The sequence below is a fragment of the Osmia lignaria genome, chromosome 16 (genome assembly GCF_051020975.1).
Source record: "Osmia lignaria lignaria isolate PbOS001 chromosome 16, iyOsmLign1, whole genome shotgun sequence".
Classification (NCBI taxonomy): Eukaryota; Metazoa; Arthropoda; class Insecta; order Hymenoptera; family Megachilidae; genus Osmia; species Osmia lignaria.
The window spans coordinates 3,487,805-3,500,185 of record NC_135047.1 but is presented as its reverse complement, the minus strand read 5'-3'; the positions used below and the strand labels follow the sequence as shown (position 1 = coordinate 3,500,185).

General features: G+C 44.5%; 1 protein-coding gene across 6 annotated transcripts in view; it reads left to right on the top strand.

Annotated features, from left to right (window-relative positions):
• Positions 1–12,381, top strand: part of LOC117600657 (lachesin) — a 194,569-nt gene that overhangs the window by 10,593 nt on the left and 171,595 nt on the right. Inside the window, exon 1 of one of the 6 annotated variants that reach the window (XM_034316369.2) lies at positions 2,058–2,204. The exons of 4 other annotated variants lie outside the window; for them this stretch is intronic. The gene's annotated coding sequence lies outside the window, so the exon portion shown is untranslated. Of the gene's footprint in view, positions 1–2,057; positions 2,205–12,381 lie in introns of those variants that run through there. One more of the 6 variants, XM_034316374.2, reaches the window with a different exon arrangement.

The window sequence follows — 12,381 nt, the reverse complement described above, 5'->3', positions numbered from 1 at the left end:
GTATCGAAGTGTGTTGCGGAGAGTCTCGATATTATCGACAGTGGTGATTAATAAATTTATCCGGGGGCGGTGGAACGATAAATGACAGCGGGACAGAGAGGAAATCCTCTCGATGGACACGAACGATCGATCAGGCTGCGAACACTCGGAATATCTGTCATCCGTAGTTTAAATTACTCTGTGAATAATCCAACGGGTATCCCGGTGGTGGAATAAGGGAGGCGGGTCAGAGAAAGGGGCTTAGAGGGTAGTGTCGCGGCGCGGGTGGGAAGGCGAGGGTAAGATAACTCGTGTGCCAACCGCCCCCACCCTTGTCAAGCCGCAACACGAGCCACGGTTTAATACAATGCCGTGGAGAATGGTGGTAAGAGAGAAATAGAGGCTTAACGCGGGGAAAGAGAGCGCTCGAAGGGAACAAGCTTTCGGGACGAAGAGAGAAAGTTTAGCCCGACAGCAAAATGCTGCGCGTGTCACTAAGTAAGCGTCTAGATTTGCTCGTCCTTCTCTAGCTTCTAGAAAAGCCAGTAGACTGGCAGAGGATGTGTCAGCTTCAGCTGTGTACGTTTTGCTAGATCTCTCCTCTCTTTTCCATCCGTTACCTGTTCCTCAGTTTCCTACCTCCTGATTCTCTCCTCTTCCTACGCAGATGTCCACCCTGTCTTTGCCTCTTGTACTCACTTTCCTCTCTACGATTGTACGCCACCCACTTGCGGCTCTCTTGTTGTAATCCTCTCTTTCTCTACCAGACGATTTGGCCCAGCGGGGGCCCAAAGCTTTTTGCTCGGACGCCGCTTATGCGACCGAAATTTCGGATATCCGCGGCTAACTTCTCGCGTACCGCAACGTTTGCTTGTCAGAAATTTCGTTTGCTCCTCTTCTTGCCTCCAGCCGACTCGGTTACTTGCTACTCCCGTAAGCCGATCACCGCGGATTAACGCCGCGATCGTACCTTTGACGGTGTTGCGTTTTACCATCCGTTTGTAAACGGTCTAACCAACGATCCGATAGGGAGATCGATTCGCCAAGATACCGGGTCTGTGAAACTTTTCGAACCGTCAAGCGAATTTCGGTCGCAACGTATCCATAGTTGAGCTTGCGGTTCGAGTATCAGAGGGAGGACTTTGACGCCGTCTAGAGGTCTCATCGATACACGTCCATTAACTTTAGGAGGGTCTCGTCGAGCCGTGTAAACCGTCGTTTCGCTCATTAGCAAGCGTGTTCGGTGGCGCGAATCATTCCATTCACCCCCCGACGACACACGCGGTTACAACGTGTGTATATATACGTGTAACGATCCGCAAGGCTGACGTTAGTCGTCTATGCAACAGGAATTTAAGTACCGTGATTAGAGTTCCCAAGGGCCGGCTAACTTAAGGCGGTACAATTATACGTATATATACCGAAAAGTACATATTTCCCACGCGTATGCTTTCTTTACGAACTGCTAGATGAGTTTACAGGGCGACTAATGAAATTATTTCTGGTCACCGAGCGGCGTAATCGTGTCAGGAGAACTTTCCACGTTTCTGTGCCGCGACAAGGGCCATCCGGCGAGGGAACGTTTTCGCATGGCTCTTTGCGCTTCTCCCAACCTACCGAAAGATAAATATTTGCGAGCCCTCCATTACGCTTTATGGAATATTTCGTCTCTTTTTTTTCTTCTTCCTTTATTTCTCCTCCTTTCATTTTTCCTTCTTCCTTTAGCTTCTTTTTTTCTCTCGCTTGGCCGCCGTACGAGCCGTATAATCATCGCAATTTGCTCGGGCGCTTGGCAAATTTTGCCAGGCCCATTGCTAGGAACCCACCCGTCCGTATTCCCTTCCGCGCTCTTCCGTTTCCTTTTTTTTCTCTCTCCAACGTTTCCTCTTTACTCCGCGACTCCACCCCCTCTCGAGTGTATTTATTTTCGTCGTGTTGGATCGAAACGAATCCAAGCATTTCAATCTCGCGCGGCTAGGTTGGACGTTTGCGAATTTCTTAAAACGGATATTCGTCGTGATAAAATTAACGCTCCATCCTGTGTGATACGTTGTCGACGTTACGAGGGAAGGGGAAAAGGAGGGCACTAGACTGACAGTGCGAGATGCATTCGCACAGTTCTATAGAAAACATCATTGGCACCATAGCTATATTTTTTTTTCTTGCATTTATTTCAAGTTCTCTAATAGTGATATAAGAGGATCTGGCTCTTTTCTACAGCAAGGGTACGTGATCAGACATACCGTTTTAAAATTTAAAGCAATCATAAATAAAACCAAATCCATCAAGAATTTATAATAGCTGCTGTCATATTTGTATCGATACATTAATCAATAAGCGATCATATTCGTGACCCGGAGAGTGGTAAAATCGTAATCATTCTGATCACACACACAATCCACACCTCACATTCATACATATTTTATATTTAAATATATTTATCTTACGAGGTTTTCGCCGCAAGGTCTTTTTTCCTTGGGGGAAGAAAGTTTCCCCCAAGAATTGTGATTTCTATATTTTAACACCTTTTCTTTCGCGTTAATTTAGCGAAATCGCGAAACTCGGGCAAGTAGCTTGAGATTTCCTTCAGCCCCGTACGATTCCTGAAACCTTAATTTCGCGACTTTTCAACGTACCGGGATTTAAGTAGGTCCCCGAGAGAAAGACGCAGGATCCCACAGGGACGTGGAAAGTTTCGGTTGCTTTCGTGTTTTTATCAAATACGGGAACTTCGTTATCTTTTACGTTTCCCTTTCGAAAAAACGATTCGATTCCGTTCGTTTAAAGCGGCTGCTACTTTAACCTTTCGCCGTCTAATCGGGAAACGAAACAAATCTCAAAGGGACCAGCCTCGGGCACAGCGTAGAAAGTGCAACCGGAACTTTCCGTGCAGTATCGAAGTTCCATCGAGGGAAGGTATCGCCTCGCGCTTGATCCATTTACAGGATCAGCTCTTTCGCGTAGGTAAAAATAAGAAATCGATAGAACACGCGGGTCATCTTTTTCCCCTCAACCTACATTTGTACATTTGTACCCGGCCAGTGTGCACGGAACGATTTCTACGTCACGGGAATAAAAGACTGTTGGATCGAACGATAACTGCCGGGAAGAAACAACCATCGGAAACCGCGCTCTGTAATTCGAGGTGCACCCTGTTCGGGATCAGCCAATCGTTATTGTCATCGTTGCGACCTTAACGTTATTATTCCTTCGCCTCCTTCGCGTTGCGAAACTATCGGGAAAGGAACAATATTGTTCCATTGTTATCGGCTACTCATTCTTTCTTTCATTCTTTTACTTGTTGCTAAGAAGTTTGCTAACGCGTTCATTGCCACGAGCGGATGCTTAGCGATAGAGTTTCGAACCTTGATTACATTGATAGAGTGTACTAGCGTTGGTTACTCTACTTCTCCGAATTAAGCTTAATGGTGGAAGGCTATAGATGGTCGGCGATCGGAAAGCGTCGCTATCCCAATTGAGAGCACGATTCAAGTTCCAGAGTAAGATTATAGTATGAGAAATTCAATCGGAATCATTTGATTTCCTTCCTGCTTTGATTTGTTTAATAAATTGTAGGAAATAGGTCGAAAAAGATACGCGAGATTTCTTTTGCTTTGATAGCCGGCAGTGTTGGGATAATTGAAAAGTCGGTTTAATCGGGCTGCTGTCGTTCTCGCAGTCCATTAACGCGAGAATAAGTGTCAGAAACGCGATTCGCGTTGCAACGACGGGTCGAAGGAGAATGTTGTTCGGCTCGTGTCAGCGGATCGATCAATTAATTTCGCTCGAGGATCCTGCCTCGTACACGCATCCGTCTACTCTCGCCTGGTTATACGCGAAATATCCCGCAAGACATATTACTCCCTTTTTTAATCTTTCGCTACGCCCGATGCGTGGCTGCTCTTTATCGTGGCGTATCCTCTCTTCGGATGCGGCGTATTGTGCTTCGCATTACAATATTGCGAATACTGTCGGTGCAACCGAGAGAAAAGGGTGGGACTCGGAAAAGGCCGGGGAAAAAAAAGGGAAGGCGGAATATAGAAAAAAGGAAAAAAGAGGAAAGACAGAGAAACGAGGGAAGGAAAAAGGAAAGAAAGGTAAAAACTAGCGACACCGATACGACCGGGCAGAAGAAAGAGAGAAACGAACGACAAACAGAACGGAACACTACGAGCACGTACTATCAAGGGAGCGTGTAGGAATGTTGAGTAATGAAACGGTCAGAGACAGAGGTTCTCTAATCCCGCTGGATATAAGATGAAATCGTTCGGGGAGAGGATAACGACTGGTAAACCGATGAAACCGAAAGAAAATCCGCGATCGTTAAGCCGGGAGCATCGGCATCGTTTTCCAGATTAGCTTCGATCACACGTTCAAGATATTCCTTCGTCACGCGAGATTGTATCAGAAAGATCCACTGCCTGGACGCGATTTGACAAAATCTCGATAAGAAATTCGTCGAATCATTTGAAGGGTTTTTAGGGGGACGGTTTTCTTATTTCTTCGAGCTTTACATAGATTTCCACGCGAAGGGGAAAGAAACGCTGTCGTTCATAAAAATGGTGTTACTTTCCCTCCTGTTTTCCTTTTTTTTTTTTTCATTTAATAATCGAAGACGAGCGTCAACGGAGTTACAGGCTTGAAAATCGAGCCGTAAAATTATAGGGAACGAAGGGAATCGTCGATAAGAAGCAATCTGTAGGCTCGGGAGGGGCGGAGGGTGGCGAATTTTCGCGACGCGGTCCTTGAATCAACTTAATTAAACTCCTTAATCCATTTCTATAACGTCTTAATTCCGTTTCTCAACGAAACTCCCCGGAGTTCTTCGGGTGTGGGTGGATGAAGTTTCAGACGTATTCGCGTGTCAGTTTCCGCATTAGAATCCAACAACGTCGAGGATCGCGGAGAGCACTCGCTCGGAAAATGAAATACCGTTTTGCGCGCGAAAGCTAGATTACGCCGCGATCGATCCCGAGACTTACCGATCCGGGAACATTTAAAACGCCTCGTTTCCGATCATGCAAATTATCCCGGTTTTTGCAACAAAGCAAATAATGAAAGTAAACTTTAAATTTATAATAACGTTTGATCGAATATTACCAAGGAGAATGAGTTACGACGATAGATAAACGATGCACGAGCGCGTACATACTTTATCTTTATCGAATATGAAACATTTTCCCATTGCACCGTGGAGAAGAAAAAAAATCCATCGCTTCTTCAATATGCATTCGCGCGTAATGTGTTTGATGGCGTTTGAATTACATTATTTAACGAGTCGATCGGGGGTTATTGAATTTTTTCTTTAATGCACAGGAACCAGGGCGATCGTTCATTTTTTATCGGGTCGCTTGAAAATACGATCATGCGCCGGAGCATTATACGAAATGACGCGACAATTCGTTAACGTGCGAGTCTCGCGGGACGGTTTAGGTAATGTATATTGCATAACTTGCAGCTGCGTGACTGCGCATTCTGTGTTCCACCCACGTTTAATTCTCTCTTTCCGTTTCTCTCTGATCACAGCCAGCTCTTATTCCGTCGCGCTCTGCCGTTACTCTTTGCTGAATACCGACGGTTGCGATTCGATTTACTAAAAGTCAAATAACACGGCTAGTTAGGCAAGACGGTAAACCGTCACTTGTTAACGTTAATTAACACAACGCGATGATTGAATTCACCGAACGAGGAATCGAACGCAAAAGTGCATCTTTGATTAAGCCAATTAGATTCGTCGTATATTATTTATGCAACGAAATTTCACCACTTGCAAATACAGTTGTCACCACTTTGAAACTGCACCGAGCACTAACATCTATTATTCCATTTATTGTAATGATTTAGCTACATCCAAGCCACATTAATATGATTGAAAGTCCTGTGTTTACGGGACGGGAGATTATGGTTGAATTGACTGCACGTTCGTGCAGTCAATTCAGGTTAATGATTTCGCTGTAACGCTTCGCCGTCGACTCATCGTTCGCACGCGTCGCGGAACGCGAACCAATTTTCGACGCTAATATCTGGCCCAGTTCGAATTTGCATATTTTCTCACCGTTAACGCGCTAAAAAAACTGCTTCATAACCGTGCGATGGTAGAACAATTAGTTACATCGTATTCGAGAAAACTGTGTCCCGTTTCTGTAATTGCATTAAAAGATAAACATTTTCCCGTCTGATGAAAATGACCGCATCTTGCTTTGGTGTTGCAACGCGTGTACAGGTATTTTACATCTCGGTGTACAAAAATATGAGAGAAAAGGAAGGCGAGCATTGGCGTAGCGTGCGGGAAAATGGACTTTTCAAATTCTATCATTCTGAATGGCGATTTTTTGAAATTAAAATGAAATTTTCATCATTCTTTTCGGTGCAAACGTTATCGCAAATTATCGCCTCGCGTAGATCATTCGCAGTAAACTTTCAACCGATTTCATTGGATACAAATCAAACGAGTCACTGGTTAAAGCTGGTAGGGTCATAGAAAGCAACGATAAACGTTCATAACATTATTGAAGCCGTACCGCGTGCGTTTCTGTACAGTGTGCAGCTCATAAATCGCGTACGCGAGCTATCGTATCGATCGGCATCGCGGAAACTCGCCGGCAGGGGTACCGTTTCGTGAATTCGTACGAGACAGGAATGATCACGAGCCGATGGATCGAGAGAAAAATTTTAAGTCTAACAAACTCGACCATTTCCCAATTTCCTTCGGTAGATTCGAGGGATCTGTTTAACGATTCCAGCGCGGATCGTTCCGTATCGAAATAATCGCGCGTTGCATTCGCGTGACGACGATTATTGAATTTTCGCGTGACGATAGACCGTCGGTATCCTAATATTTTCACGTGGTCTTGGCCTGGCACGAAGAAGGTCTCGCGATTTTTCCACCCTTTCCTTACGCCATTGTCGTTCAGCGGACAAAGGTACATGGACTGCATCAAATGTATGAGCAAGATCGTCGTGAAAGAAACATTTCACGCTGATTACACTCTGTCTACGAGTACGGTGCACTGTTCGTCTGCCCTTCTGATCTGCGACGAGTTGCTCTTTAGGAATATTAATCCGAGCTGCGTCTTCCGTTGAACCCTGTAATTGAATACCGTTGCCGAAACGAAAATATGTATCATTTTAATCATTGAAAATTAAACAGTTCCTTTGTACGAATATGTACGGTGTTTAATCCTGTTTCGTTGTTTGTCTACCGATATGAAAATGAATAAACACGAAAGATACTCCGCAAATATGGAACGAAATAATACGCTGACGGGTGAGTACATCGGGTAAGGGGTCGAGGTACATACACCGGCAATTACTCAGAGAAATGTACGCGCGGTATGATCGATGGTAATGCAAGAACTGTGCTGATACAGTCGAGAACTTCTTTGTAATGTTGTATCTACTAAGAGCTTTCAATCATCGAATCTGAAACATTCGTTACCGTTCGGTTTCTACGGTAAACATTAAGGGTAGCCAGGTACCAGTTCCACCCTATTTATCATTTTGTTCCATATCGGTTACTTACGTAGTCGAACCATTAACGTTTGTCCTTGAACCCGCGAATAAGTGAATTAATCGTGGTTATACACGCGAGGTAAGGTTGTCAGCGTAGGTGGTGTAAGGATTCCGTGTAGACAGCATGAAATTTCGACGGGTTGGAAAGAGTATCAGGGTGCCCGGCAGGCACGACACGAACCTGCTCCCAAGATATTGCTACTTCGGGGCTGGCTAGACTTTCTGCAGTGCAGGGCATTCGAAGTCAAAGGCAATTGCTTGTTTATAGGCAGTATCCAATCTACATGGAAGGGAGGAGGGGGTTGCGAGGGGTTGTAGGGCGAAGGTAAAGAGAACGAGGGGCGGTGTATAGATCGCTACAGGTGCTTGAACAAACAAGATGTAAATTCGCTGTGCCATGGACCACGGAGGAAGCAAGTAATTAGATGCGTTGTTGCGGGGTCCACCTTTGAACTGGTGCTCCGGTATTAAGGGCACTGTTCCCCCATCTACACCCTGTTACCACCCTCCTCGTTCCCCTCTTTGGCCGACTGTGTTCCCTTCGTTCAAACGGTGCTGCAACACACGCACCAAACGATCCTGCCTTTATATACCTTGAACAGGTTCGAGGTTACGTTTCGATGGTCGCGCACGTCCACGTGCTCGATCGTGCGACAAGAAACACCGTAAGGATACACAAATCTCGATCCTAGATGGGTTCTTGTGTCGCTGCGCACCCATTGGATAGGGCAGAGTCCCTTTTACATTAATTTAGTCGTGTTTAACGTTTGCTCTTCTCTTATGGTTTCCTCTCAATTTTAAAATATCTTTGCTTCTTCCCTTCGTCAAAGGGAAACTTTCTTAACTACCCTCGTTTTCTTAGCAATTCAAACGAAACTCACCCTCCATCGCCTTCTTCTTTGAACCAAGTCGTACATCAATAGGAAAATGAACAACAAATTTTACGAAGGCACCTGTTCGCAGGGGATGCTATTCTCGATAGGGAACGGTTTAAGGATATTTTTTGACCAAAGTTCCCTCGGATCGAAGACACGACGGAAGGTGATGGAAGTCGTGCTAACAAAAGGATTCCGTTAGTTCAACAAGACCGCCGTACTAACTCCTGTCGCGTTTTACTTTCCACCCGAGCGTAAAATCTTTTCTTGACTCCTTATCGGTTGAGCCGTCTAGAAGAAAAAAAAGCAAGGAGTTAGGCGGAAGGGTCTGTAAACTCGTCGGAGTAGCAGCAAAGTCCCCGAGGTAGCCTCCACTTTCAGTATTTACTAGGTTCAAGGAAAAAGCAACGGTGCTGCGAAAGATCGTGGCCGTTCCTTTAGGAGTCGGCCTTCCTTCACCTACACCCTCTATATTTTCCTCCGCCCTCCGCCATAGACCAACTAGGGAGGGCTAACTCGGCAATTCGAGCCCTGTCCGTGTGCCTGAATTAAATACCCCATGAGGGACATATGTTTACGAGCTTTCTGCTTCTCCTTACCAGTTACCTCAACATCAGCATTGTTTACGGATAAGAGATTTTTACGCGACTTCGTCTCTCTACGCGGTCCGTCCAAGTCATTTAACGATTCTCCACGTGTTCTGCTTCGATTGCAACTTAATTGCACCCTCGAACCTTTCGACTCGGGGAAATTGATTGCGCACACGTAATAATTTCATATAATTAAACTTCGATGAAAGATGAACGAATAACTCCTGTACGTCGCGACGAGGCGAAGACTCGTATCGAAAGGAATTTTCTGAACGTCGTAACGAAGGTCCTCGAACATCCGCGGAGTTCAGCAAGCATCAGACAAACGAGCACGACGAACGAGGGTGGGAAATGCACGCAGCAGAGACTATATTCCCGAACTATATCAAACATCAGGACGGTTAATATCGGATTCCGTTAGAGGGAACGAACGCAAGGGTCGAACGTGTTTCTCGTTAAGTGAAGCAATTACCCCGGACCTATCTGTTACTTACAACACCGTCAGCAACCACCGCGACCTTTTTAGTTTTGAAGACTGTCTCAGCTTTACGTCACAACCTGCGCGCATCAGCAATTTTTACTCTCGCGAAATTCTTCAATTTTCATCAGCTGTTACGTCTACCCTTGATCGGGCTAGGGTAATTGAAAAAATTTCGTGACCTAATGAGTGAACGACGGTGATATCTGAAAATTGCATCACGGATTTTATATTCTATGTACAAATGTGATAGGGTTTCTGTTTAATTTCACTTTCGTCGACGAATTCTCGAATCTGGACGGATAGACGTTCTTAGTCGACGATAAAACGGTGCTATCATTTATCGGCCTCTTTTCACCGTCTCGTTGAAAGATAAGTAAATGGATTCTCTTCGTTAGAGAGCGTTAAAAGGTTTCCGAGTGAAATGTCATCGCGGGTGATATAAAAGTTCTAGCAGCGACGAAGGGATGCCCGTCACCGGGAATTCAATTATTCTGTTTATTCGTCGCGTATCCGCGGGTCATCGTCGCGGAACGAAGAAATTGGCCCCGGTGAACGGGTATACTTGCCAATTTTAAAACCGTGGCTCGCGTCAATTTTACTTCACGCTACGCTGCACTCGATGCATCGATAAACTTGTAAATAATTAACGAACGTTGCTCCCAGGATCGTTAACATGCAACCTGTTATTGGCCGTTCCTATTAGAGGGCATTGCCGCGGATCATGTCGACGAGCGAAATTCGTTCCACGGTACACGCTTTTACCAACTTCCTCGAGAAATGATCGTAAGTTTCGTGTTGAATCTATTAAAATGCATACACGCGGTTCTCGAACTTTCGAAAGGTTCGACGTTAAGTTGCATCGACACTCGAACTTCGACGTCGTTGCTGTTCGGGAAAGGGTTTACCTCGGTTGCGTGGATTTTCCTTAACTCGAAGAGGATCTTTTTGTAATTCGATCGGTTTTATCCTCGCTAAGCTGATCAAGATTCATCCGGCCTAAAGATTTTCGGTAAAAGTACAAGAATCATTAATTCATTTTTATTGAGAATAGAATTCTTCATTTTTCCACCCTGCGATATGGGTCCTCTGACCGAGTTTTTAGTCGAGCGACAGCACTAAACTTGTAACAGGATTTCACTAAGTTTTTCGCCTCTGTACTTTAGTATATCACTTTGATCGATAAACTACTTTTCTCTGCAAATCGATTGAGTTCAATCTTTATTCGATAATTAAAGATACTCAATAATTATATTATCTTTAATCGGCTGTGTACTGTATCGATCTGGCGCGATCGTCGAATCGTGAGATATCAGTCTCGTAAATTAGAAAAGGCTCCTTGGAGTCGTTCCTTTTAAATCCAAGATGAATCGTGCCGTTCCATCGCCGTTTAACGTATCCGAGGCGCACGGTGCAATTACGAAATTACGGCATTCGAATAATTTATAGAGATAGTTTTGCGATACTCCTCGTTCCTTGTGCTGGACGAAGCAGATGAAACGCGTACCGTCTCGAACTTCGAATAAGGGAAAGAGAAACAGTTACTCGTTTAAAATTGAAGCCACTTTTAACGCAGGAGATTTCTTTCCCTTCTCGTTACTCAGCCGATGGTACACGTTGATTGCAAGTTTTTCTTTTGTAAAGGTACAATAATCGGGTACCGCTTGACGAGGTGATATAAAAATAATGGGTTAAGTAGAGAAAGGCTACGTATAATGGAACGCTTGACATTCTTTTGTCTCGCGGGGACGACCTATCTTGCTAGATCATATCGGCTAATTACACGAAAGCGCAATTATTGACCAAGTTCGAGACGGTCGAGACGGTTATTCGATGGCTAAGGAAAGGTCGAAATTTTCTACACTTTCCTTTCTCGAAGGGGTGGCTGGGTGAACGGTTGCGAAATAACTTTGCGCAATTTTTCGTCCGATAGCAGACGCTTTACCGTCGAGTACTCGTTTAAGGGTAACATTACGCTCGCGTAAAGGTTCATTCGAATAAAATGAATGGTATCCAGCTTTCTTTCAATTCTATTACCAAAACGACTACTTTAGATTCATAATTTTTATGACTGGTTTTAAATTAAAAATAACCATTCTAAAACAAGTCGCAGTGAAATCAGAAAATCAATTCTTATGGTACATAGAGCCAAATGACGGTGTGTCTGATTTATATGCAACGCTAATTTTGTCCCAGGCAGAGATCGGGTACATCAACTGGTACATTTATAAACGGATGAAACGGCGTTCTTGAAATCCTCTTATTCAGGATGGTGAACTGAATGAAAATAGAAGGGATGATTAGAATCGTGAAAGCTCGAACGAACCACGTACCGTTATAACGCATTCGAATAATGAAAAGCTATAGACGAAGAAAGTTGAAATGGCCTTTGTACCTTTCGCCTTCCTAATGAAAATTCATTCTGTTCGTCGTGGATCTCGCGGCTGTGAATGTGGGTAACGCTGGGTGTTGGCAGGAAAAGAGTAACGACCGATAATGAGCGATTCTCGGCCATTGGAAGCGTTAAATTGATTTAAATCGCGGGAACGTTGTGCGGTTCGAAAGACAGGGAAGGGGATTTCAAATTGCCGGCTTACGTTAGCTGGAAAAACGCGAGAGCGTGAATCGCAGGTATTTGTAATCCCATCGAGGTCCTGTGAAAATTCTTCTTCAATTATACCAAACGTTTTTCCACGCATTAATCGAAAGAATGAATTACCGTGGGAATCGGATGCATCGATTATTTCCTCATTATATCGAACCAGACCACTTACGTAATTTCCTGTCTATCCACATTTCATATTAGAAGATGCGCATCAAGAGCAGACACGGAGGGTTTCCTCGAAGGCATTTATGCCGGTATCTGTACGCTTTGAGGGTTGCGGACCTAATAATCGACCGTTATGTACTCCACGGTTATTCCCTATCTCCTTTGAATTCCATTTCA